Source organism: Melanostigma gelatinosum (genome assembly GCF_949748355.1).
Source record: "Melanostigma gelatinosum genome assembly, chromosome: 4".
Classification (NCBI taxonomy): domain Eukaryota; kingdom Metazoa; phylum Chordata; class Actinopteri; order Perciformes; family Zoarcidae; genus Melanostigma; species Melanostigma gelatinosum.
Window position 1 is genome coordinate 12,661,048 of NC_136637.1, and position 22,906 is coordinate 12,683,953.

At 40.7% G+C, this 22,906-nt stretch overlaps 2 long non-coding RNA genes across 2 annotated transcripts; both read right to left on the reverse strand.

Annotated features, from left to right (window-relative positions):
* Positions 1-174: 174 nt before the first annotated feature.
* Positions 175-6,365, reverse strand: LOC306776511. The gene is made up of 3 exons (XR_013771921.1): positions 6,280-6,365; positions 5,734-5,906; positions 175-3,905 (listed from the first exon to the last, which is right to left on the reverse strand). It is a non-coding gene; the product is annotated as an uncharacterized lncRNA (long non-coding RNA).
* A 4,157-nt stretch (positions 6,366-10,522) lies between these two features.
* On the reverse strand, positions 10,523-16,715 carry LOC306777062. The gene is made up of 3 exons (XR_013771948.1): positions 16,630-16,715; positions 16,084-16,256; positions 10,523-14,253 (listed from the first exon to the last, which is right to left on the reverse strand). It is a non-coding gene; the product is annotated as an uncharacterized lncRNA (long non-coding RNA).
* Positions 16,716-22,906: the final 6,191 nt, after the last annotated feature.

The following is a 22,906-nucleotide window of genomic DNA, read 5'->3' on the forward strand; positions in this document are numbered from 1 at the left end:
TTCTGAAAACTAAAATAAATGGCGGTGCCTCCAATAGAATTAAGTAAATAAAAGGTCTGTGCCTCTTAATAAGTCCTTTTATCTTGTGTTTTAAGTGTATTTTACCCCTTTTAACCAGCTCTTATCAAAACATGAATGTGATTGACTTTAACACATCAAATATACTTCAAAGGCATTAGAAAAACAGTTTGGCATTTATTACATGCGGTCATCATCAATATACTGTGCACCCACAGTCCCACACACACAATCAGAGTAACAGAAAACCCTCGTTGCAGGCCTGAGTCGTGGTTTGGGAGCGTAGAGGCCTAAAAACTGTGATGGCCGCTTCACTTGTTCACACAAGCAATAAACAAAAAAGCACGTGCACGTTTCTCAGTACTCAGGAATCCAAGGCATATTCAGAGGGGAAAGTGAGGGGAAGATGGGTAATGGATGGCAGGCAGGGCGCAGAAGAAACAGCAGCAACAGTCTACAGCAGCTCACGCACACGCGGGATACAGTTCTCCACAGTGATCCCAAGGAGCTTTCCCGATCCTCACTTACAGTCGCAAATGTCCATCTCCTCTTGTAGATCACAACAGTTCAAACCATAGGATAACTGGTCGTCAGCCATTAAGTTATGAACATTATTGATCTCTAACTGTTCAGTTCCTGTTCAGTTATTACAGTTAGAGTTATTTATTTTGCACAATTCAAACAACAAAATTTAAAATAATCAAACATAACAGAAATAAATGAATCACAGTGCAGGAAGAGACAGAAAGCCAACTTGGCTTATTTGAAGCCTCCACAGATTTATATGATTGTGATACAAATACTCTTAAGTTTTAATGAGACCAAGCTAAAGTTTAGCATCGCTACGAAACATTTTTTCAAGTATCTCCAGATTAGAAGCTTCATAACAAAGACACAGAACTCTGTAAATCTCCCCTCTATAAGTTCTTTAGAAAAGATAGCTTTAAACCATTATGGACCAGCTGGACTGATCTCAAAGTTGTATCAGACTATCATAGCTGCAGCAAAAGAATCCTCAGATGACAAAAGGCTAGCATGGTGTTCAGACCTAAATGAAGAAATCACTGTAGAAGAGTGGCAGGACATATGTCAAACATGCCATTAATATCTTTATTTGAAATATCTCCAAGTGCCTATGTGTACCTTTTGATGTGCCTTGTGTATTGTGGAAAAGACAATAAAAAACATTTGTCAAAAAAAATATGTCTGGTCTATTTCTCAAGAAAACTAGTGTCGCCCCATTCAGGATCTCTGACATATTCCTCTAAAGTACATTTGTATGACTGATCACAACTATCACATGTACATCTATTTCTTTGCATGAATGATTCATCTCTGAGCTGTTAAAATCCCTTGTTAAACAGCTCTTGATTTTGGTGATGTTTTGAGAAAATTCAGGTACATTGTGCTTCCATTCACATGATCCTTCCTGAAGGAAACAATAGACACAACAATAGAAAATGCACACAGGCATTCTCTGGACTTCAATGCTCAATAGTGTCCTCCTGTGGTTGATGAGATATTCAAACGCAACCAGGGCTTTAAAAAAGACGTGCTGCCTTCCTTTCAGATGAAACCTTTGATATTTTAAACAGCAAGATCAACCTGTGGTGTTAGAGGTTATAATAAATTCATTCAGATACTCAAGTTTAGAAAACCTCACTCTCAATGATGCAGAAAGTGCATGGTACAATACCTACCACTTGTTTTAAATTGCTTAAGATTCTTCTTTTGATTTATATGTTATAAAAGCTAAAATTAGGATACAAATGAATTAACTTTTAATGCAGACTACCATTTAGTACGACTAAAGAGGAGGAAGGAAACTGCACTTTACAGGCTTTTACTAATTACACTGCATTTAAATGTTTGCTTTCCACCTGCGATGAAATAAGTATTCAGTAAAAGTTGAAAATGTATATATTTCTTTACAAAAAAACCCAATAAAAAAACACTTACAAGCTCATTATGCATGCATAGATCATTATTTTTGATGCAGATGGTACAGGTGGAACACATTAACTGCATGATGTTGGGTAGTTAATTGTAACTAAAGCTATTTTTAAAATGTTGGCGTTGATTGTAGAGAAAAAGCCTCATATTTTTCTTTTTGTGAACTTCTCAGAAAATAGTGACATTAATTAATATTATTTTTTTGTAAACATAGGGATATTGTTAATAAGTTCAGAAAAAAAGATAAATTATTAAACTAGAAAATGCATTTCCTGCTGAAAATGCGTTGGAATGCTGAAAGCAGAAATTAAATTGTGAAAGAATTGCTGAAAATTAAGAAATGGGAGACTATCTGTCTGAAAAATGTTGAAGCCCGAAAGCATTTAAACTGCACTGCTTATTGTTGGAATGCTGTTAAGCATTCCAACAATAAGTAAGAATACAATAGATGCTAAGTAAGTGCTAAGCGGAAGGCTACGGGTAGGCCTTCTTGAAGACGTGAGTTTTCAGCCTGCGCCGAAAGATGGGCAGCGACTCTGCCGTCCTGACGTCAGTGGGGAGTTCATTCCACCACTGAGGGGCCAGGACAGAAAACAGCCGCGACCGGGTCGATCGGCTGCAGGGACCTCCGAGCGAGGGGGCAACCAGTCGCCCCGAGGTAGCAGAGCGAAGTGGTCGGGCGGGGGTGTAGGGCTTGACCATGGCCTGGAGATAGGAAGGAGCTGTTCCTTTCCCTGCCCTGTAGGCTAGCACCACAGTCTTAAACTGGATGCGAGCTCTTACAGGGAGCCAGTGTAGAGAACGGAGAAGGCAAGTTGTGTGGGAGAACTTGGGGCGATTGAACACCAGGCGAGCTGCAGCTTTCTGGACAAGCTCCAGAGGTCTGATGGCCGACGCCGGGGCGCCGGCAAGTAGTGAGTTGCAGTAGTCCAGGCGAGAGATGACAAGAGCCCGGATGAGCACCTGCGCCGTCTCATCAGTGAGGAAGGGGCGAATCCTCCTGATGTTGTAGAGCAGGAATCTGCAGGAGCGTGTAACCGATGCAATGTTTGCTGAGAACGACAGTTGGTCGTCCAGGGTCGCACCCAGGTTCCTCGCGAGTCGGCGTCACCACGGTATCGTCAACTCGGCACCGAGTACTGGTGCTCACACTGGCTCATTGCCACATCACATACTTCCGTCATAGTGTTGTCAGCCCTTTTACACTCTGGAGTCTAGACCAATCAGGGGAGGGCACATTCTAAAAACACATTTTACATGATGACATCCTTCACTATAATTACATGTTTTAAAGAAATGGACTTACGTTTATGGTTTTAATATTGCTTCAGCACCCCCTGCTGGTTTAAATTAGTAAATTATGTGATTGTGGTGTTATAAATATCTGAGAAACATTTCTGACATCAGGTATTCATTTTATTGTCCTTGCCCCGAATTTTTATCATTAAAATCTTACTGGAAAAATGTATTGTCCCACTTTGATTGTCTCACAGATGTCGTCAGGACAGTCCTTAATATCTATTGTGGCTTCTTCTGGGGATCCACCAAAGAGCACATGCAGGATAGCTGGGCTGAGTCCTCCAAGGCATGGAGGAATGAATGACCAATCATTCGGCCAGGAACAACAAAGAAGTCACTCTCCAAGAGGTAATGCCAAGTGGAGGGAGTCAGATGATCTTGTTCTCCCTCAAAAAGAAGAGTTCCTCCTGGTACTACAATTCAACATGCTTTACATCTTTTGGCAGACTCCAGAGCCTAATGCTTAATGTCTGCTGCACGACTACTTGACAAATGTGACGTTTTAGTTCTGTAGAGCAATACCTCACGCACTCATCACTGAGAGTCTTGATTCTTGAAAAAGGGAACTCCTCTCCACACGTCACACATTTCTGAGGTGGTCCAACTCGCTCATTACTGCATTCTGGTTGACGTGCCTGTAAACAAGATCATTTTAAAATGTACCACAAGCTATACTTGTGTAAATGTTCATACTCTTGCCATTTTCATATGGGGTTTCAAAGTGAGGTTCTTACAGGGTTCCAGATTCAGGTTTCTTTGGAGTGGTCGGATGAAAATTGTAGCATGACCAATCTGTGTTTGTGGATCTTTCAAATGACTCACATGGTAACCCTCATTGGGACATGGTATGATGATCAGTTGGCGACCGTGTTGTTCCAGAGATTTTGAGCAACTCAAATCCTCCCCCTTGTCTGAGTTTTTGATGGGACTCTAAAATAAATTCTCGAATTCTAAAATCTCTAATTAACCAGTTCGGCTTTAAAGCCAAACATGGCACTGACTTGTGTATATATGCCTTGAAGGAAATTGTAAACAAATACAGAGGTCAAAACTCATCAGTTTTGATGTGTTTTATTGATGCCTCCAAAGCTTTTGATCGTGTTAATCATAGTAAATCATTTTTTTAACTGAGCCAAAGAAGTGTCCCCACATACATTGTGAGAATTCTGGCTTACTGGTATGCGCACCCGAGTATGCAAGTAAAATGGGGTAAACGTGTGTCAGCCCCATTTCCTAGACCTGCTCTTAAAATATGTTTTACATTTTTATTTTACACTTTATTTTTTATTTTTCTCTGTGTATATAATTTATTGACCCTTGGGTCACATTGTGTTTTTTTATGCTTTTAAATGTCTGCTCTGTTAAGCACTTTGTGATATTATGTCTGTGAAAAGTGCAATATAAATAAAATTCATTCATTCATTCATTTGGGGTTAGCAATGGTGTCAGACAAGGGGGAATTTTGTCCCCAATTCTGTTTAATCTGTATATTGATGATCTGTCCAAGCAACTGAAAGCCTGTACTACTGGGTGCATGATTGGAAATATTCTGGTTTATCACATCATGTGTGCAGATGATCTGGTGATCTTTAGTCCTTCTAGCGCTGGTCTTCAGCAGCTCCTCACTATATGTACTGTGTATGGTGTGGAACATCAAATACAACGCCAGTAAGAGTGCTATCCTGATCTGTCCAACTAAAGAGGACAAATGTCTAAACTTCCCTGACTTCAAATTGTCTGACAATAATCTTGGTGTCTGTAGTGAAGTCAAATATCTTGGTCATTTTTTAACAGAACACATGTCTGATGATAACGACATTTCCAGGCAATGTGGTATGATGTATGCACAAGCAAACAGTCTCTCACGCAAGTTTGGTCTGTGTACAGATGGAGTGAAGATGTCTCTGTTCAGAGCATATTGTACTCCACTCTACACTGCACACTTGTGGTCAAACTACAAAAAAGAGTTTACAGAGACTTCAAGTAGCGTACAATGACGCCATGAGAATACTGTTAAAGAGACCGAGATGGAGCAGTGCTGGTGAAATGTTTGTGGCTGCACGAGTCAACACTTTCCAAACAGTTTTATGAAATCTCATGTACAAATTCATCTGTCGACTGAATGACTCTGTAAATGGGATCATACTTGTTTTAACCAACATAAGGTTTAGCACCACACGCTACCAGTCCCAGCTGTGGTGACATTGGTACAGCGGTCTCTTTGTAAGGCATCGCTAGGCCAAGGTACTTTCATTGTTTGTCTTTTTATGCATCTGTCTGTATGGACCCCGAGTCTGAAATAAAGCCTATCTATCTATCTAAAGTCATCTGGATCTGTATGACTACCTGAAAATAGAAGATAATAATACAAACAACCGATCTAACTTGCAATAACGTTTAATGCTTTTGAAAGGTAACTTGATTCAAGAAAAATACGTCTGTCCATCATGATGCCTGACTTACCTTGGAATGTAAGACGTTTTCCCCCTAGTCCTGCAGCAGCAAGTCTATCGGTTTGTCCTCAATACAACAGAAAGAGTGAGTGTACGAATGAAGCTGTGCAGGCGCAGCAACACTTCGCCTCCTTGTCGTCCTTCTCCCTCCAATGTATGGACCAAACGGTCTTGAAACCTCGGCTAGAATCAAGTGAAGAGGATAAGCTATAATCAGTACAACAGAATAAGGACGTTGCAGAAGCAACATGTTGGCTAACGATATCATCGCACACTTTACAGGAAGGCGATCTGCCGCACAGCATGAATAAATAAATCACTCATCACCGGCGATAGTAATTTAGTCTACACAAGGGATTTAGCATGGAAAAGTGTTCCCTGCAGAAACCTAGCGTCCACTGGGTGCCTGGGTGCTGCACAAAAAATAACAAAGCAGTGAACGCCGCATGGCTGCATAGTTCAGTTTGATAGAGTATATTGGCACTTTGACCAACAGTATTTAGTTAAACAACTGCTGTTGTTATGCTGCTTATACGTTTAAACAGAAGAAACTCACAGTTCTCACGCTGGTCAGCCACATCCCGCAGCAGGTCGAAGCCATGCGTGCTGCTAGATAGTTTTTTGACGTCGTCCACAGGGTTGATCTGCTAGGAATCGGTTGCTTCTGTCTTGCTCCCCTACTCGACCAATCCTGCTTAAGAATGAGGTTCGGACCGCCTACCTCACTAACATACGGACACAGAAATACAGAAATAAATAAATGAAGGAATACATTTCAGCATTTAATTAGTTCTGTATTATATTTCATCATGTATTTATTCTTTTATTTATTCATTTCTGTATTTATACATTGGAAGGAGTCTTCTAAATGGGACAGCCTCGTCGCAGCCGCGGTGACGAATTCGGTTTCCAAACGGCCACAGCTGGCGCGCACAGAATGACGTCACACACGATTCTCAAGATCGAATTCACAAATGACGTGGGTTCACAAACAGATGCTAGAATGCCATGACGTCACAAATATATGTCATCAAAGGCAAAGGAACTCTATATGTACCCCACACTTTACTTCTCCAAACAGTTGTTGAGTACTTTCAAGAGACACCAGCACAGTGGAAGTAAGAGAGATAAATACATACACATTTATTTATATCGAGACACATATATTTCAGGCAACAATGAAACTTTGGAAGCGCCTAAGGAGGTTTATGCGTCGCAATGATGTCGAGACTATAAGCATTGACCCTGAACAGCAGCTAAAGGTGGAAGAGCATGAAAATGATGTCGAGTCGACCCAAAATAATGACATTGAACTGCAGCCAAAGGTGGAAGAGCATGAAAATGATGTTGAGTCGACCCAAAATACTGACATTGAACTGCAGTCAAAGGTGGAAGAGCATGAAAATGATGTCGAGTCGACCCAAAATAATGACATTGAACTGCAGCCAAAGGTGGAAGAGCATGAAAATGATGTCGAGTCGACCCAAAATACTGACATTGAACTGCAGTCAAAGGTGGAAGAGCATGAAAATGATGTCGAGTCGACCCAAAATAATGACATTGAACTGCAGCCAAAGGTGGCAGAGCATGAAAATGATGTCGAGTCGACCCAAAATAATGACATTGAACTGCAGCCAAAGATGGAAGAGCATGAAAATGATGTCGAGTCGACCCAAAATAATGACATTGAACTGCAGTCAAAGGTGGCAGAGCATGAAAATGATGTCGAGTCGACCCAAAATAATGACATTGAACTGCAGCCAAAGATGGAAGAGCATGAAAATGATGTTGAGTCGACCCAAAATACTGACATTGAACTGCAGTCAAAGGTGGAAGAGCATGAAAATGATGTCGAGTCGACCCAAAATAATGACATTGAACTGCAGCCAAAGGTGGAAGAGCATGAAAATGATGTCGAGTCGACCCAAAATACTGACATTGAACTGCAGTCAAAGGTGGAAGAGCATGAAAATGATGTCGAGTCGACCCAAAATAATGACATTGAACTGCAGCCAAAGGTGGCTGAGCATAACGCTTATGTCAGGTTGGCCCATCTGAATTACTTTAAGCAGGAGCTAAAAGTTGAAATGAAAGACCAAATGAAAGACCTTGAACAGCGGCTAAAGGTGGCTGAGCGTGACAAGTATGTCATGTTGATCCGAATGAAAGACCTTGAACAGCGGCTAAAGGTGGCTGAGCGTGACAAGTATGTCATGTTGATCCGAATGAAAGACCTTGAACAGCGGCAGCTAAAGGTGAATGATGTCGAGCACCCCTTGCCGGCTCCAGCTGCTGAGACTCAGACCAGAAGTTGGTGGTATCGCTGTGCCAAAGGTCTACTGACAGCAGCAGTGTTTGTTGGCACCGTTGTCGTTGGACTGGGAATAGCAGTTGTAGAGGTGTACGGTGATACCCACCAATGTGTTCGCGCGATTTGAAGAGCGAAGCAGGATGTGAAATCCTTCTTTTCAAGTGACTAAGCGTTCAGGAGAGAACTGCAAGGCTAATAATGTTTATTTTCGTTGTTTAGTGCTGTATGGAATTGGTGTCCGTCTGCGCTACATGTGCATTTGAGCAAGCACAAAGATAACATGTTGTGAGTGTGATGCCCACCAATGTGTTCGCGCGATGTGAAGAGCGAAGCAGGATGTGAAATCCTTCTTTTCAAGTGACTAAGCGTTCAGGAGAGAACTGCAAGGCTAATAATGTTTATTTTCGTTGTTTAGTGCTGTATGGAATTGGTGTCCGTCTGCGCTACATGTGCATTTGAGCAAGCACAAAGATAACATGTTGTGAGTGTGATGCCCACCAATGTGTTCGCGCGATGTGAAGAGCGAAGCAGGATGTGAAATCCTTCTTTTCAAGTGACTAAGCGTTCAGGAGAGAACTGCAAGGCTAATAATGTTTAGCATTTTAAGACAATCCTACAGTTATAGATTCTGTTATCCTTCATGTTCGAGAACATTTAATGTGTGTGTACTGTATCGAAAATAATGTTCATTTTCGTTGTTTAGTGCTGTATGGAATTGGTGTCCGTCTGCGCTACATGTGCATTTGAGCAAGCACAAAGATAACATGTTGTGAGTGTGATGCCCACAAATGTGTTGTCACATGTGTGTGTCCCAAAGGAAGACAGAGATCAATACATGGTAACGTGGTTTGTGTCCCGTCTGAGGTTGAACAGTTGAAGCGTTACCCAGACTGAGAAGTGAGTCCCAGGTCATGAGTGAAACTGAAGAGACAATTGTTTTACAGAGGTCATCAGCTGTTCCAGACTGTCACCTGGTCTAAACTAGTGCAGGCGCTGCATAAACTCAAACACATTCATCCACAATACCGTGACATAACTATCAGAGACGAGGCTGAGCTATGTGACCCAACACTTCCTGATGATGATGAGGATGCAACAATGGATGAGAATGATTATGATGAAGCTGATTTAATGGCCATTGACATGTGTGAGAAAAGTGCACTGTGTGAGGCAGAAACTGAGGCTGAAGGTGAACAGGATATTGACATGTTGTCATGTGATGGTGAACAACCAGATGAGCAGAGAGATCAGAATCAGAATCAGAATCAGCTTTATTGGCCATGTATGCATGCGCATACATGGAATTTCACTACGGTTACTGTAAGAAATTTGAGCAAAAAACTGTAGTTAGTAGATATAATAAAAGTGTTTCATAATTCATAATTAATAATTCATAATTAGTCATAATCATAAGGGTTTTGGGAATGCATAATTAAGATAAACATAAAGTGATGTAGGAATAGTAGCTAAAAGACATGAAGCTTCTGCCAAGTTGCAGAATACACTCCTGGAAGTTAGCCAATAGGAATCGGGATAAACGGAAGAGGAGGTGTTTCGAACAGATGTGGGTGGTTTAATTTAAAGCCTTTTTCTCTCTCCCGTAAATGCTCGCAGAGGACAGACGTGTTTTATACCTGAGGAGCTGAGTAGAGTTTTTTGCAAATGGGGTTTTATTGTTTTAATATTTCATAGGAGTATGTACTCCAATGTTTAACTGTAATCGTACTTGCATCAGTGGAATTAAATTCCTTATAATTGTAAACCAGTTTTGGTAGCGTTATTATTGCAGCGTGTGTCGACGGCACAAAGCAGACACACGTGCTCCGGCTTTCTCTCTGTGGGGTTGAGATTAAGCCTCCACATTACACATTACTCTCACCGTACATACACACATATGAAATATATACAATAAACAAGCGACATATAAGAAAAACAAGGACATTTAACAGCTAAATACAAAGATGATGCAGAACAGGAAGGTGACATGCTTAACGGTGGTTTTGCTCTAGAACAGCGATTCCCAAACGTTTTAGGCCACGCACCCCCTTCTACATCCCGACCGGGTTCAAGCACCCCCAATTTATTTATTTATTCATCAAATATTTGATTTAGTCATTGAAGCTGTTTTGACAAAAACTAGTAAATAGATGATATGAAGTGTAACACCCGTCCCATGTAGCGATATAGTATTATGTGAATCTGCTCGGTTGTAGTAGTACTATGGGCCGGGTCCTGGGTACAGTTTTAATCTTAATGGCGTGATTACCTGTTCTTACACATGAATAAACTTATTCTTACAACTTTTGTTCCTTTATTCTGAAAACTAAAATAAATGGCGGTGCCTCCAATAGAATTAAGTAAATAAAAGGTCTGTGCCTCTTAATAAGTCCTTTTATCTTGTGTTTTAAGTGTATTTTACCCCTTTTAACCAGCTCTTATCAAAACATGAATGTGATTGACTTTAACACATCAAATATACTTCAAAGGCATTAGAAAAACAGTTTGGCATTTATTACATGCGGTCATCATCAATATACTGTGCACCCACAGTCCCACACACACAATCAGAGTAACAGAAAACCCTCGTTGCAGGCCTGAGTCGTGGTTTGGGAGCGTAGAGGCCTAAAAACTGTGATGGCCGCTTCACTTGTTCACACAAGCAATAAACAAAAAAGCACGTGCACGTTTCTCAGTACTCAGGAATCCAAGGCATATTCAGAGGGGAAAGTGAGGGGAAGATGGGTAATGGATGGCAGGCAGGGCGCAGAAGAAACAGCAGCAACAGTCTACAGCAGCTCACGCACACGCGGGATACAGTTCTCCACAGTGATCCCAAGGAGCTTTCCCGATCCTCACTTACAGTCGCAAATGTCCATCTCCTCTTGTAGATCACAACAGTTCAAACCATAGGATAACTGGTCGTCAGCCATTAAGTTATGAACATTATTGATCTCTAACTGTTCAGTTCCTGTTCAGTTATTACAGTTAGAGTTATTTATTTTGCACAATTCAAACAACAAAATTTAAAATAATCAAACATAACAGAAATAAATGAATCACAGTGCAGGAAGAGACAGAAAGCCAACTTGGCTTATTTGAAGCCTCCACAGATTTATATGATTGTGATACAAATACTCTTAAGTTTTAATGAGACCAAGCTAAAGTTTAGCATCGCTACGAAACATTTTTTCAAGTATCTCCAGATTAGAAGCTTCATAACAAAGACACAGAACTCTGTAAATCTCCCCTCTATAAGTTCTTTAGAAAAGATAGCTTTAAACCATTATGGACCAGCTGGACTGATCTCAAAGTTGTATCAGACTATCATAGCTGCAGCAAAAGAATCCTCAGATGACAAAAGGCTAGCATGGTGTTCAGACCTAAATGAAGAAATCACTGTAGAAGAGTGGCAGGACATATGTCAAACATGCCATTAATATCTTTATTTGAAATATCTCCAAGTGCCTATGTGTACCTTTTGATGTGCCTTGTGTATTGTGGAAAAGACAATAAAAAACATTTGTCAAAAAAAATATGTCTGGTCTATTTCTCAAGAAAACTAGTGTCGCCCCATTCAGGATCTCTGACATATTCCTCTAAAGTACATTTGTATGACTGATCACAACTATCACATGTACATCTATTTCTTTGCATGAATGATTCATCTCTGAGCTGTTAAAATCCCTTGTTAAACAGCTCTTGATTTTGGTGATGTTTTGAGAAAATTCAGGTACATTGTGCTTCCATTCACATGATCCTTCCTGAAGGAAACAATAGACACAACAATAGAAAATGCACACAGGCATTCTCTGGACTTCAATGCTCAATAGTGTCCTCCTGTGGTTGATGAGATATTCAAACGCAACCAGGGCTTTAAAAAAGACGTGCTGCCTTCCTTTCAGATGAAACCTTTGATATTTTAAACAGCAAGATCAACCTGTGGTGTTAGAGGTTATAATAAATTCATTCAGATACTCAAGTTTAGAAAACCTCACTCTCAATGATGCAGAAAGTGCATGGTACAATACCTACCACTTGTTTTAAATTGCTTAAGATTCTTCTTTTGATTTATATGTTATAAAAGCTAAAATTAGGATACAAATGAATTAACTTTTAATGCAGACTACCATTTAGTACGACTAAAGAGGAGGAAGGAAACTGCACTTTACAGGCTTTTACTAATTACACTGCATTTAAATGTTTGCTTTCCACCTGCGATGAAATAAGTATTCAGTAAAAGTTGAAAATGTATATATTTCTTTACAAAAAAACCCAATAAAAAAACACTTACAAGCTCATTATGCATGCATAGATCATTATTTTTGATGCAGATGGTACAGGTGGAACACATTAACTGCATGATGTTGGGTAGTTAATTGTAACTAAAGCTATTTTTAAAATGTTGGCGTTGATTGTAGAGAAAAAGCCTCATATTTTTCTTTTTGTGAACTTCTCAGAAAATAGTGACATTAATTAATATTATTTTTTTGTAAACATAGGGATATTGTTAATAAGTTCAGAAAAAAAGATAAATTATTAAACTAGAAAATGCATTTCCTGCTGAAAATGCGTTGGAATGCTGAAAGCAGAAATTAAATTGTGAAAGAATTGCTGAAAATTAAGAAATGGGAGACTATCTGTCTGAAAAATGTTGAAGCCCGAAAGCATTTAAACTGCACTGCTTATTGTTGGAATGCTGTTAAGCATTCCAACAATAAGTAAGAATACAATAGATGCTAAGTAAGTGCTAAGCGGAAGGCTACGGGTAGGCCTTCTTGAAGACGTGAGTTTTCAGCCTGCGCCGAAAGATGGGCAGCGACTCTGCCGTCCTGACGTCAGTGGGGAGTTCATTCCACCACTGAGGGGCCAGGACAGAAAACAGCCGCGACCGGGTCGATCGGCTGCAGGGACCTCCGAGCGAGGGGGCAACCAGTCGCCCCGAGGTAGCAGAGCGAAGTGGTCGGGCGGGGGTGTAGGGCTTGACCATGGCCTGGAGATAGGAAGGAGCTGTTCCTTTCCCTGCCCTGTAGGCTAGCACCACAGTCTTAAACTGGATGCGAGCTCTTACAGGGAGCCAGTGTAGAGAACGGAGAAGGCAAGTTGTGTGGGAGAACTTGGGGCGATTGAACACCAGGCGAGCTGCAGCTTTCTGGACAAGCTCCAGAGGTCTGATGGCCGACGCCGGGGCGCCGGCAAGTAGTGAGTTGCAGTAGTCCAGGCGAGAGATGACAAGAGCCCGGATGAGCACCTGCGCCGTCTCATCAGTGAGGAAGGGGCGAATCCTCCTGATGTTGTAGAGCAGGAATCTGCAGGAGCGTGTAACCGATGCAATGTTTGCTGAGAACGACAGTTGGTCGTCCAGGGTCGCACCCAGGTTCCTCGCGAGTCGGCGTCACCACGGTATCGTCAACTCGGTACCGAGTACTGGTGCTCACACTGGCTCATTGCCACATCACATACTTCCGTCATAGTGTTGTCAGCCCTTTTACACTCTGGAGTCTAGACCAATCAGGGGAGGGCACATTCTAAAAACACATTTTACATGATGACATCCTTCACTATAATTACATGTTTTAAAGAAATGGACTTACGTTTATGGTTTTAATATTGCTTCAGCACCCCCTGCTGGTTTAAATTAGTAAATTATGTGATTGTGGTGTTATAAATATCTGAGAAACATTTCTGACATCAGGTATTCATTTTATTGTCCTTGCCCCGAATTTTTATCATTAAAATCTTACTGGAAAAATGTATTGTCCCACTTTGATTGTCTCACAGATGTCGTCAGGACAGTCCTTAATATCTATTGTGGCTTCTTCTGGGGATCCACCAAAGAGCACATGCAGGATAGCTGGGCTGAGTCCTCCAAGGCATGGAGGAATGAATGACCAATCATTCGGCCAGGAACAACAAAGAAGTCACTCTCCAAGAGGTAATGCCAAGTGGAGGGAGTCAGATGATCTTGTTCTCCCTCAAAAAGAAGAGTTCCTCCTGGTACTACAATTCAACATGCTTTACATCTTTTGGCAGACTCCAGAGCCTAATGCTTAATGTCTGCTGCACGACTACTTGACAAATGTGACGTTTTAGTTCTGTAGAGCAATACCTCACGCACTCATCACTGAGAGTCTTGATTCTTGAAAAAGGGAACTCCTCTCCACACGTCACACATTTCTGAGGTGGTCCAACTCGCTCATTACTGCATTCTGGTTGACGTGCCTGTAAACAAGATCATTTTAAAATGTACCACAAGCTATACTTGTGTAAATGTTCATACTCTTGCCATTTTCATATGGGGTTTCAAAGTGAGGTTCTTACAGGGTTCCAGATTCAGGTTTCTTTGGAGTGGTCGGATGAAAATTGTAGCATGACCAATCTGTGTTTGTGGATCTTTCAAATGACTCACATGGTAACCCTCATTGGGACATGGTATGATGATCAGTTGGCGACCGTGTTGTTCCAGAGATTTTGAGCAACTCAAATCCTCCCCCTTGTCTGAGTTTTTGATGGGACTCTAAAATAAATTCTCGAATTCTAAAATCTCTAATTAACCAGTTCGGCTTTAAAGCCAAACATGGCACTGACTTGTGTATATATGCCTTGAAGGAAATTGTAAACAAATACAGAGGTCAAAACTCATCAGTTTTGATGTGTTTTATTGATGCCTCCAAAGCTTTTGATCGTGTTAATCATAGTAAATCATTTTTTTAACTGAGCCAAAGAAGTGTCCCCACATACATTGTGAGAATTCTGGCTTACTGGTATGCGCACCCGAGTATGCAAGTAAAATGGGGTAAACGTGTGTCAGCCCCATTTCCTAGACCTGCTCTTAAAATATGTTTTACATTTGTATTTTACACTTTATTTTTTATTTTTCTCTGTGTATATAATTTATTGACCCTTGGGTCACATTGTGTTTTTTTATGCTTTTAAATGTCTGCTCTGTTAAGCACTTTGTGATATTATGTCTGTGAAAAGTGCAATATAAATAAAATTCATTCATTCATTCATTTGGGGTTAGCAATGGTGTCAGACAAGGGGGAATTTTGTCCCCAATTCTGTTTAATCTGTATATTGATGATCTGTCCAAGCAACTGAAAGCCTGTACTACTGGGTGCATGATTGGAAATATTCTGGTTTATCACATCATGTGTGCAGATGATCTGGTGATCTTTAGTCCTTCTAGCGCTGGTCTTCAGCAGCTCCTCACTATATGTACTGTGTATGGTGTGGAACATCAAATACAACGCCAGTAAGAGTGCTATCCTGATCTGTCCAACTAAAGAGGACAAATGTCTAAACTTCCCTGACTTCAAATTGTCTGACAATAATCTTGGTGTCTGTAGTGAAGTCAAATATCTTGGTCATTTTTTAACAGAACACATGTCTGATGATAACGACATTTCCAGGCAATGTGGTATGATGTATGCACAAGCAAACAGTCTCTCACGCAAGTTTGGTCTGTGTACAGATGGAGTGAAGATGTCTCTGTTCAGAGCATATTGTACTCCACTCTACACTGCACACTTGTGGTCAAACTACAGAAAAAAGAGTTTACAGAGACTTCAAGTAGCGTACAATGACGCCATGAGAATACTGTTAAAGAGACCGAGATGGAGCAGTGCTGGTGAAATGTTTGTGGCTGCACGAGTCAACACTTTCCAAACAGTTTTATGAAATCTCATGTACAAATTCATCTGTCGACTGAATGACTCTGTAAATGGGATCATACTTGTTTTAACCAACATAAGGTTTAGCACCACACGCTACCAGTCCCAGCTGTGGTGACATTGGTACAGCGGTCTCTTTGTAAGGCATCGCTAGGCCAAGGTACTTTCATTGTTTGTCTTTTTATGCATCTGTCTGTATGGACCCCGAGTCTGAAATAAAGCCTATCTATCTATCTAAAGTCATCTGGATCTGTATGACTACCTGAAAATAGAAGATAATAATACAAACAACCGATCTAACTTGCAATAACGTTTAATGCTTTTGAAAGGTAACTTGATTCAAGAAAAATACGTCTGTCCATCATGATGCCTGACTTACCTTGGAATGTAAGACGTTTTCCCCCTAGTCCTGCAGCAGCAAGTCTATCGGTTTGTCCTCAATACAACAGAAAGAGTGAGTGTACGAATGAAGCTGTGCAGGCGCAGCAACACTTCGCCTCCTTGTCGTCCTTCTCCCTCCAATGTATGGACCAAACGGTCTTGAAACCTCGGCTAGAATCAAGTGAAGAGGATAAGCTATAATCAGTACAACAGAATAAGGACGTTGCAGAAGCAACATGTTGGCTAACGATATCATCGCACACTTTACAGGAAGGCGATCTGCCGCACAGCATGAATAAATAAATCACTCATCACCGGCGATAGTAATTTAGTCTACACAAGGGATTTAGCATGGAAAAGTGTTCCCTGCAGAAACCTAGCGTCCACTGGGTGCCTGGGTGCTGCACAAAAAATAACAAAGCAGTGAACGCCGCATGGCTGCATAGTTCAGTTTGATAGAGTATATTGGCACTTTGACCAACAGTATTTAGTTAAACAACTGCTGTTGTTATGCTGCTTATACGTTTAAACAGAAGAAACTCACAGTTCTCACGCTGGTCAGCCACATCCCGCAGCAGGTCGAAGCCATGCGTGCTGCTAGATAGTTTTTTGACGTCGTCCACAGGGTTGATCTGCTAGGAATCGGTTGCTTCTGTCTTGCTCCCCTACTCGACCAATCCTGCTTAAGAATGAGGTTCGGACCGCCTACCTCACTAACATACGGACACAGAAATACAGAAATAAATAAATGAAGGAATACATTTCAGCATTTAATTAGTTCTGTATTATATTTCATCATGTATTTATTCTTTTATTTATTCATTTCTGTATTTATACATTGGAAGGAGTCTTCTAAATGGGACAGCCTCGTCGCAGCCGCGGTGACGAATTCGGTTTCCAAACGGCCACAGCTGGCGCGCACAGAATGACGTCACACACGATTCTCAAGATCGAATTCACAAATGACGTGGGTTCACAAACAGATGCTAGAATGCCATGACGTCACAAATATATGTCATCAAAGGCAAAGGAACTCTATATGTACCCCACACTTTACTTCTCCAAACAGTTGTTGAGTACTTTCAAGAGACACCAGCACAGTGGAAGTAAGAGAGATAAATACATACACATTTATTTATATCGAGACACATATATTTCAGGCAACAATGAAACTTTGGAAGCGCCTAAGGAGGTTTATGCGTCGCAATGATGTCGAGACTATAAGCATTGACCCTGAACAGCAGCTAAAGGTGGAAGAGCATGAAAATGATGTCGAGTCGACCCAAAATAATGACATTGAACTGCAGCCAAAGGTGGAAGAGCATGAAAATGATGTTGAGTCGACCCAAAATACTGACATTGAACTGCAGTCAAAGGTGGAAGAGCATGAAAATGATGTCGAGTCGACCCAAAATAATGACATTGAACTGCAGCCAAAGGTGGAAGAGCATGAAAATGATGTCGAGTCGACCCAAAATACTGACATTGAACTGCAGCCAAAGGTGGAAGAGCATGAAAATGATGTCGAGTCGACCCAAAATAATGACATTGAACTGCAGTCAAAGGTGGAAGAGCATGAAAATGATGTCGAGTCGACCCAAAATAATGACATTGAACTGCAGCCAAAGGTGGCAGAGCATGAAAATGATGTCGAGTCGACCCAAAATAATGACATTGAACTGCAGCCAAAGATGGAAGAGCATGAAAATGATGTCGAGTCGACCCAAAATAATGACATTGAACTGCAGTCAAAGGTGGCAGAGCATGAAAATGATGTCGAGTCGACCCAAAATAATGACATTGAACTGCAGCCAAAGATGGAAGAGCATGAAAATGATGTTGAGTCGACCCAAAATACTGACATTGAACTGCAGTCAAAGGTGGAAGAGCATGAAAATGATGTCGAGTCGACCCAAAATAATGACATTGAACTGCAGCCAAAGGTGGAAGAGCATGAAAATGATGTCGAGTCGACCCAAAATACTGACATTGAACTGCAGTCAAAGGTGGAAGAGCATGAAAATGATGTCGAGTCGACCCAAAATAATGACATTGAACTGCAGCCAAAGGTGGCTGAGCATAACGCTTATGTCAGGTTGGCCCATCTGAATTACTTTAAGCAGGAGCTAAAAGTTGAAATGAAAGACCAAATGAAAGACCTTGAACAGCGGCTAAAGGTGGCTGAGCGTGACAAGTATGTCATGTTGATCCGAATGAAAGACCTTGAACAGCGGCTAAAGGTGGCTGAGCGTGACAAGTATGTCATGTTGATCCGAATGAAAGACCTTGAACAGCGGCAGCTAAAGGTGAATGATGTCGAGCACCCCTTGCCGGCTCCAGCTGCTGAGACTCAGACCAGAAGTTGGTGGTATCGCTGTGCCAAAGGTCTACTGACAGCAGCAGTGTTTGTTGGCACCGTTGTCGTTGGACTGGGAATAGCAGTTGTAGAGGTGTACGGTGATACCCACCAATGTGTTCGCGCGATTTGAAGAGCGAAGCAGGATGTGAAATCCTTCTTTTCAAGTGACTAAGCGTTCAGGAGAGAACTGCAAGGCTAATAATGTTTATTTTCGTTGTTTAGTGCTGTATGGAATTGGTGTCCGTCTGCGCTACATGTGCATTTGAGCAAGCACAAAGATAACATGTTGTGAGTGTGATGCCCACCAATGTGTTCGCGCGATGTGAAGAGCGAAGCAGGATGTGAAATCCTTCTTTTCAAGTGACTAAGCGTTCAGGAGAGAACTGCAAGGCTAATAATGTTTATTTTCGTTGTTTAGTGCTGTATGGAATTGGTGTCCGTCTGCGCTACATGTGCATTTGAGCAAGCACAAAGATAACATGTTGTGAGTGTGATGCCCACCAATGTGTTCGCGCGATGTGAAGAGCGAAGCAGGATGTGAAATCCTTCTTTTCAAGTGACTAAGCGTTCAGGAGAGAACTGCAAGGCTAATAATGTTTAGCATTTTAAGACAATCCTACAGTTATAGATTCTGTTATCCTTCATGTTCGAGAACATTTAATGTGTGTGTACTGTATCGAAAATAATGTTCATTTTCGTTGTTTAGTGCTGTATGGAATTGGTGTCCGTCTGCGCTACATGTGCATTTGAGCAAGCACAAAGATAACATGTTGTGAGTGTGATGCCCACAAATGTGTTGTCACATGTGTGTGTCCCAAAGGAAGACAGAGATCAATACATGGTAACGTGGTTTGTGTCCCGTCTGAGGTTGAACAGTTGAAGCGTTACCCAGACTGAGAAGTGAGTCCCAGGTCATGAGTGAAACTGAAGAGACAATTGTTTTACAGAGGTCATCAGCTGTTCCAGACTGTCACCTGGTCTAAACTAGTGCAGGCGCTGCATAAACTCAAACACATTCATCCACAATACCGTGACATAACTATCAGAGACGAGGCTGAGCTATGTGACCCAACACTTCCTGATGATGATGAGGATGCAACAATGGATGAGAATGATTATGATGAAGCTGATTTAATGGCCATTGACATGTGTGAGAAAAGTGCACTGTGTGAGGCAGAAACTGAGGCTGAAGGTGAACAGGATATTGACATGTTGTCATGTGATGGTGAACAACCAGATGAGCAGAGAGATCAGAATCAGAATCAGCTTTATTGGCCATGTATGCATGCGCATACATGGAATTTCACTACGGTTACTGTAAGAAATTTGAGCAAAAAACTGTAGTTAGTAGATATAATAAAAGTGTTTCATAATTCATAATTAATAATTCATAATTAGTCATAATCATAAGGGTTTTGGGAATGCATAATTAAGATAAACATAAAGTGATGTAGGAATAGTAGCTAAAAGACATGAAGCTTCTGCCAAGTTGCAGAATACACTCCTGGAAGTTAGCCAATAGGAATCGGGATAAACGGAAGAGGAGGTGTTTCGAACAGATGTGGGTGGTTTAATTTAAAGCCTTTTTCTCTCTCCCGTAAATGCTCGCAGAGGACAGACGTGTTTTATACCTGAGGAGCTGAGTAGAGTTTTTTGCAAATGGGGTTTTATTGTTTTAATATTTCATAGGAGTATGTACTCCAATGTTTAACTGTAATCGTACTTGCATCAGTGGAATTAAATTCCTTATAATTGTAAACCAGTTTTGGTAGCGTTATTATTGCAGCGTGTGTCGACGGCACAAAGCAGACACACGTGCTCCGGCTTTCTCTCTGTGGGGTTGAGATTAAGCCTCCACATTACACATTACTCTCACCGTACATACACACATATGAAATATATACAATAAACAAGCGACATATAAGAAAAACAAGGACATTTAACAGCTAAATACAAAGATGATGCAGAACAGGAAGGTGACATGCTTAACGGTGGTTTTGCTCTAGAACAGCGATTCCCAAACGTTTTAGGCCACGCACCCCCTTCTACATCCCGACCGGGTTCAAGCACCCCCAATTTATTTATTTATTCATCAAATATTTGATTTAGTCATTGAAGCTGTTTTGACAAAAACTAGTAAATAGATGATATGAAGTGTAACACCCGTCCCATGTAGCGATATAGTATTATGTGAATCTGCTCGGTTGTAGTAGTACTATGGGCCGGGTCCTGGGTACAGTTTTAATCTTAATGGCGTGATTACCTGTTCTTACACATGAATAAACTTATTCTTACAACTTTTGTTCCTTTATTCTGAAAACTAAAATAAATGGCGGTGCCTCCAATAGAATTAAGTAAATAAAAGGTCTGTGCCTCTTAATAAGTCCTTTTATCTTGTGTTTTAAGTGTATTTTACCCCTTTTAACCAGCTCTTATCAAAACATGAATGTGATTGACTTTAACACATCAAATATACTTCAAAGGCATTAGAAAAACAGTTTGGCATTTATTACATGCGGTCATCATCAATATACTGTGCACCCACAGTCCCACACACACAATCAGAGTAACAGAAAACCCTCGTTGCAGGCCTGAGTCGTGGTTTGGGAGCGTAGAGGCCTAAAAACTGTGATGGCCGCTTCACTTGTTCACACAAGCAATAAACAAAAAAGCACGTGCACGTTTCTCAGTACTCAGGAATCCAAGGCATATTCAGAGGGGAAAGTGAGGGGAAGATGGGTAATGGATGGCAGGCAGGGCGCAGAAGAAACAGCAGCAACAGTCTACAGCAGCTCACGCACACGCGGGATACAGTTCTCCACAGTGATCCCAAGGAGCTTTCCCGATCCTCACTTACAGTCGCAAATGTCCATCTCCTCTTGTAGATCACAACAGTTCAAACCATAGGATAACTGGTCGTCAGCCATTAAGTTATGAACATTATTGATCTCTAACTGTTCAGTTCCTGTTCAGTTATTACAGTTAGAGTTATTTATTTTGCACAATTCAAACAACAAAATTTAAAATAATCAAACATAACAGAAATAAATGAATCACAGTGCAGGAAGAGACAGAAAGCCAACTTGGCTTATTTGAAGCCTCCACAGATTTATATGATTGTGATACAAATACTCTTAAGTTTTAATGAGACCAAGCTAAAGTTTAGCATCGCTACGAAACATTTTTTCAAGTATCTCCAGATTAGAAGCTTCATAACAAAGACACAGAACTCTGTAAATCTCCCCTCTATAAGTTCTTTAGAAAAGATAGCTTTAAACCATTATGGACCAGCTGGACTGATCTCAAAGTTGTATCAGACTATCATAGCTGCAGCAAAAGAATCCTCAGATGACAAAAGGCTAGCATGGTGTTCAGACCTAAATGAAGAAATCACTGTAGAAGAGTGGCAGGACATATGTCAAACATGCCATTAATATCTTTATTTGAAATATCTCCAAGTGCCTATGTGTACCTTTTGATGTGCCTTGTGTATTGTGGAAAAGACAATAAAAAACATTTGTCAAAAAAAATATGTCTGGTCTATTTCTCAAGAAAACTAGTGTCGCCCCATTCAGGATCTCTGACATATTCCTCTAAAGTACATTTGTATGACTGATCACAACTATCACATGTACATCTATTTCTTTGCATGAATGATTCATCTCTGAGCTGTTAAAATCCCTTGTTAAACAGCTCTTGATTTTGGTGATGTTTTGAGAAAATTCAGGTACATTGTGCTTCCATTCACATGATCCTTCCTGAAGGAAACAATAGACACAACAATAGAAAATGCACACAGGCATTCTCTGGACTTCAATGCTCAATAGTGTCCTCCTGTGGTTGATGAGATATTCAAACGCAACCAGGGCTTTAAAAAAGACGTGCTGCCTTCCTTTCAGATGAAACCTTTGATATTTTAAACAGCAAGATCAACCTGTGGTGTTAGAGGTTATAATAAATTCATTCAGATACTCAAGTTTAGAAAACCTCACTCTCAATGATGCAGAAAGTGCATGGTACAATACCTACCACTTGTTTTAAATTGCTTAAGATTCTTCTTTTGATTTATATGTTATAAAAGCTAAAATTAGGATACAAATGAATTAACTTTTAATGCAGACTACCATTTAGTACGACTAAAGAGGAGGAAGGAAACTGCACTTTACAGGCTTTTACTAATTACACTGCATTTAAATGTTTGCTTTCCACCTGCGATGAAATAAGTATTCAGTAAAAGTTGAAAATGTATATATTTCTTTACAAAAAAACCCAATAAAAAAACACTTACAAGCTCATTATGCATGCATAGATCATTATTTTTGATGCAGATGGTACAGGTGGAACACATTAACTGCATGATGTTGGGTAGTTAATTGTAACTAAAGCTATTTTTAAAATGTTGGCGTTGATTGTAGAGAAAAAGCCTCATATTTTTCTTTTTGTGAACTTCTCAGAAAATAGT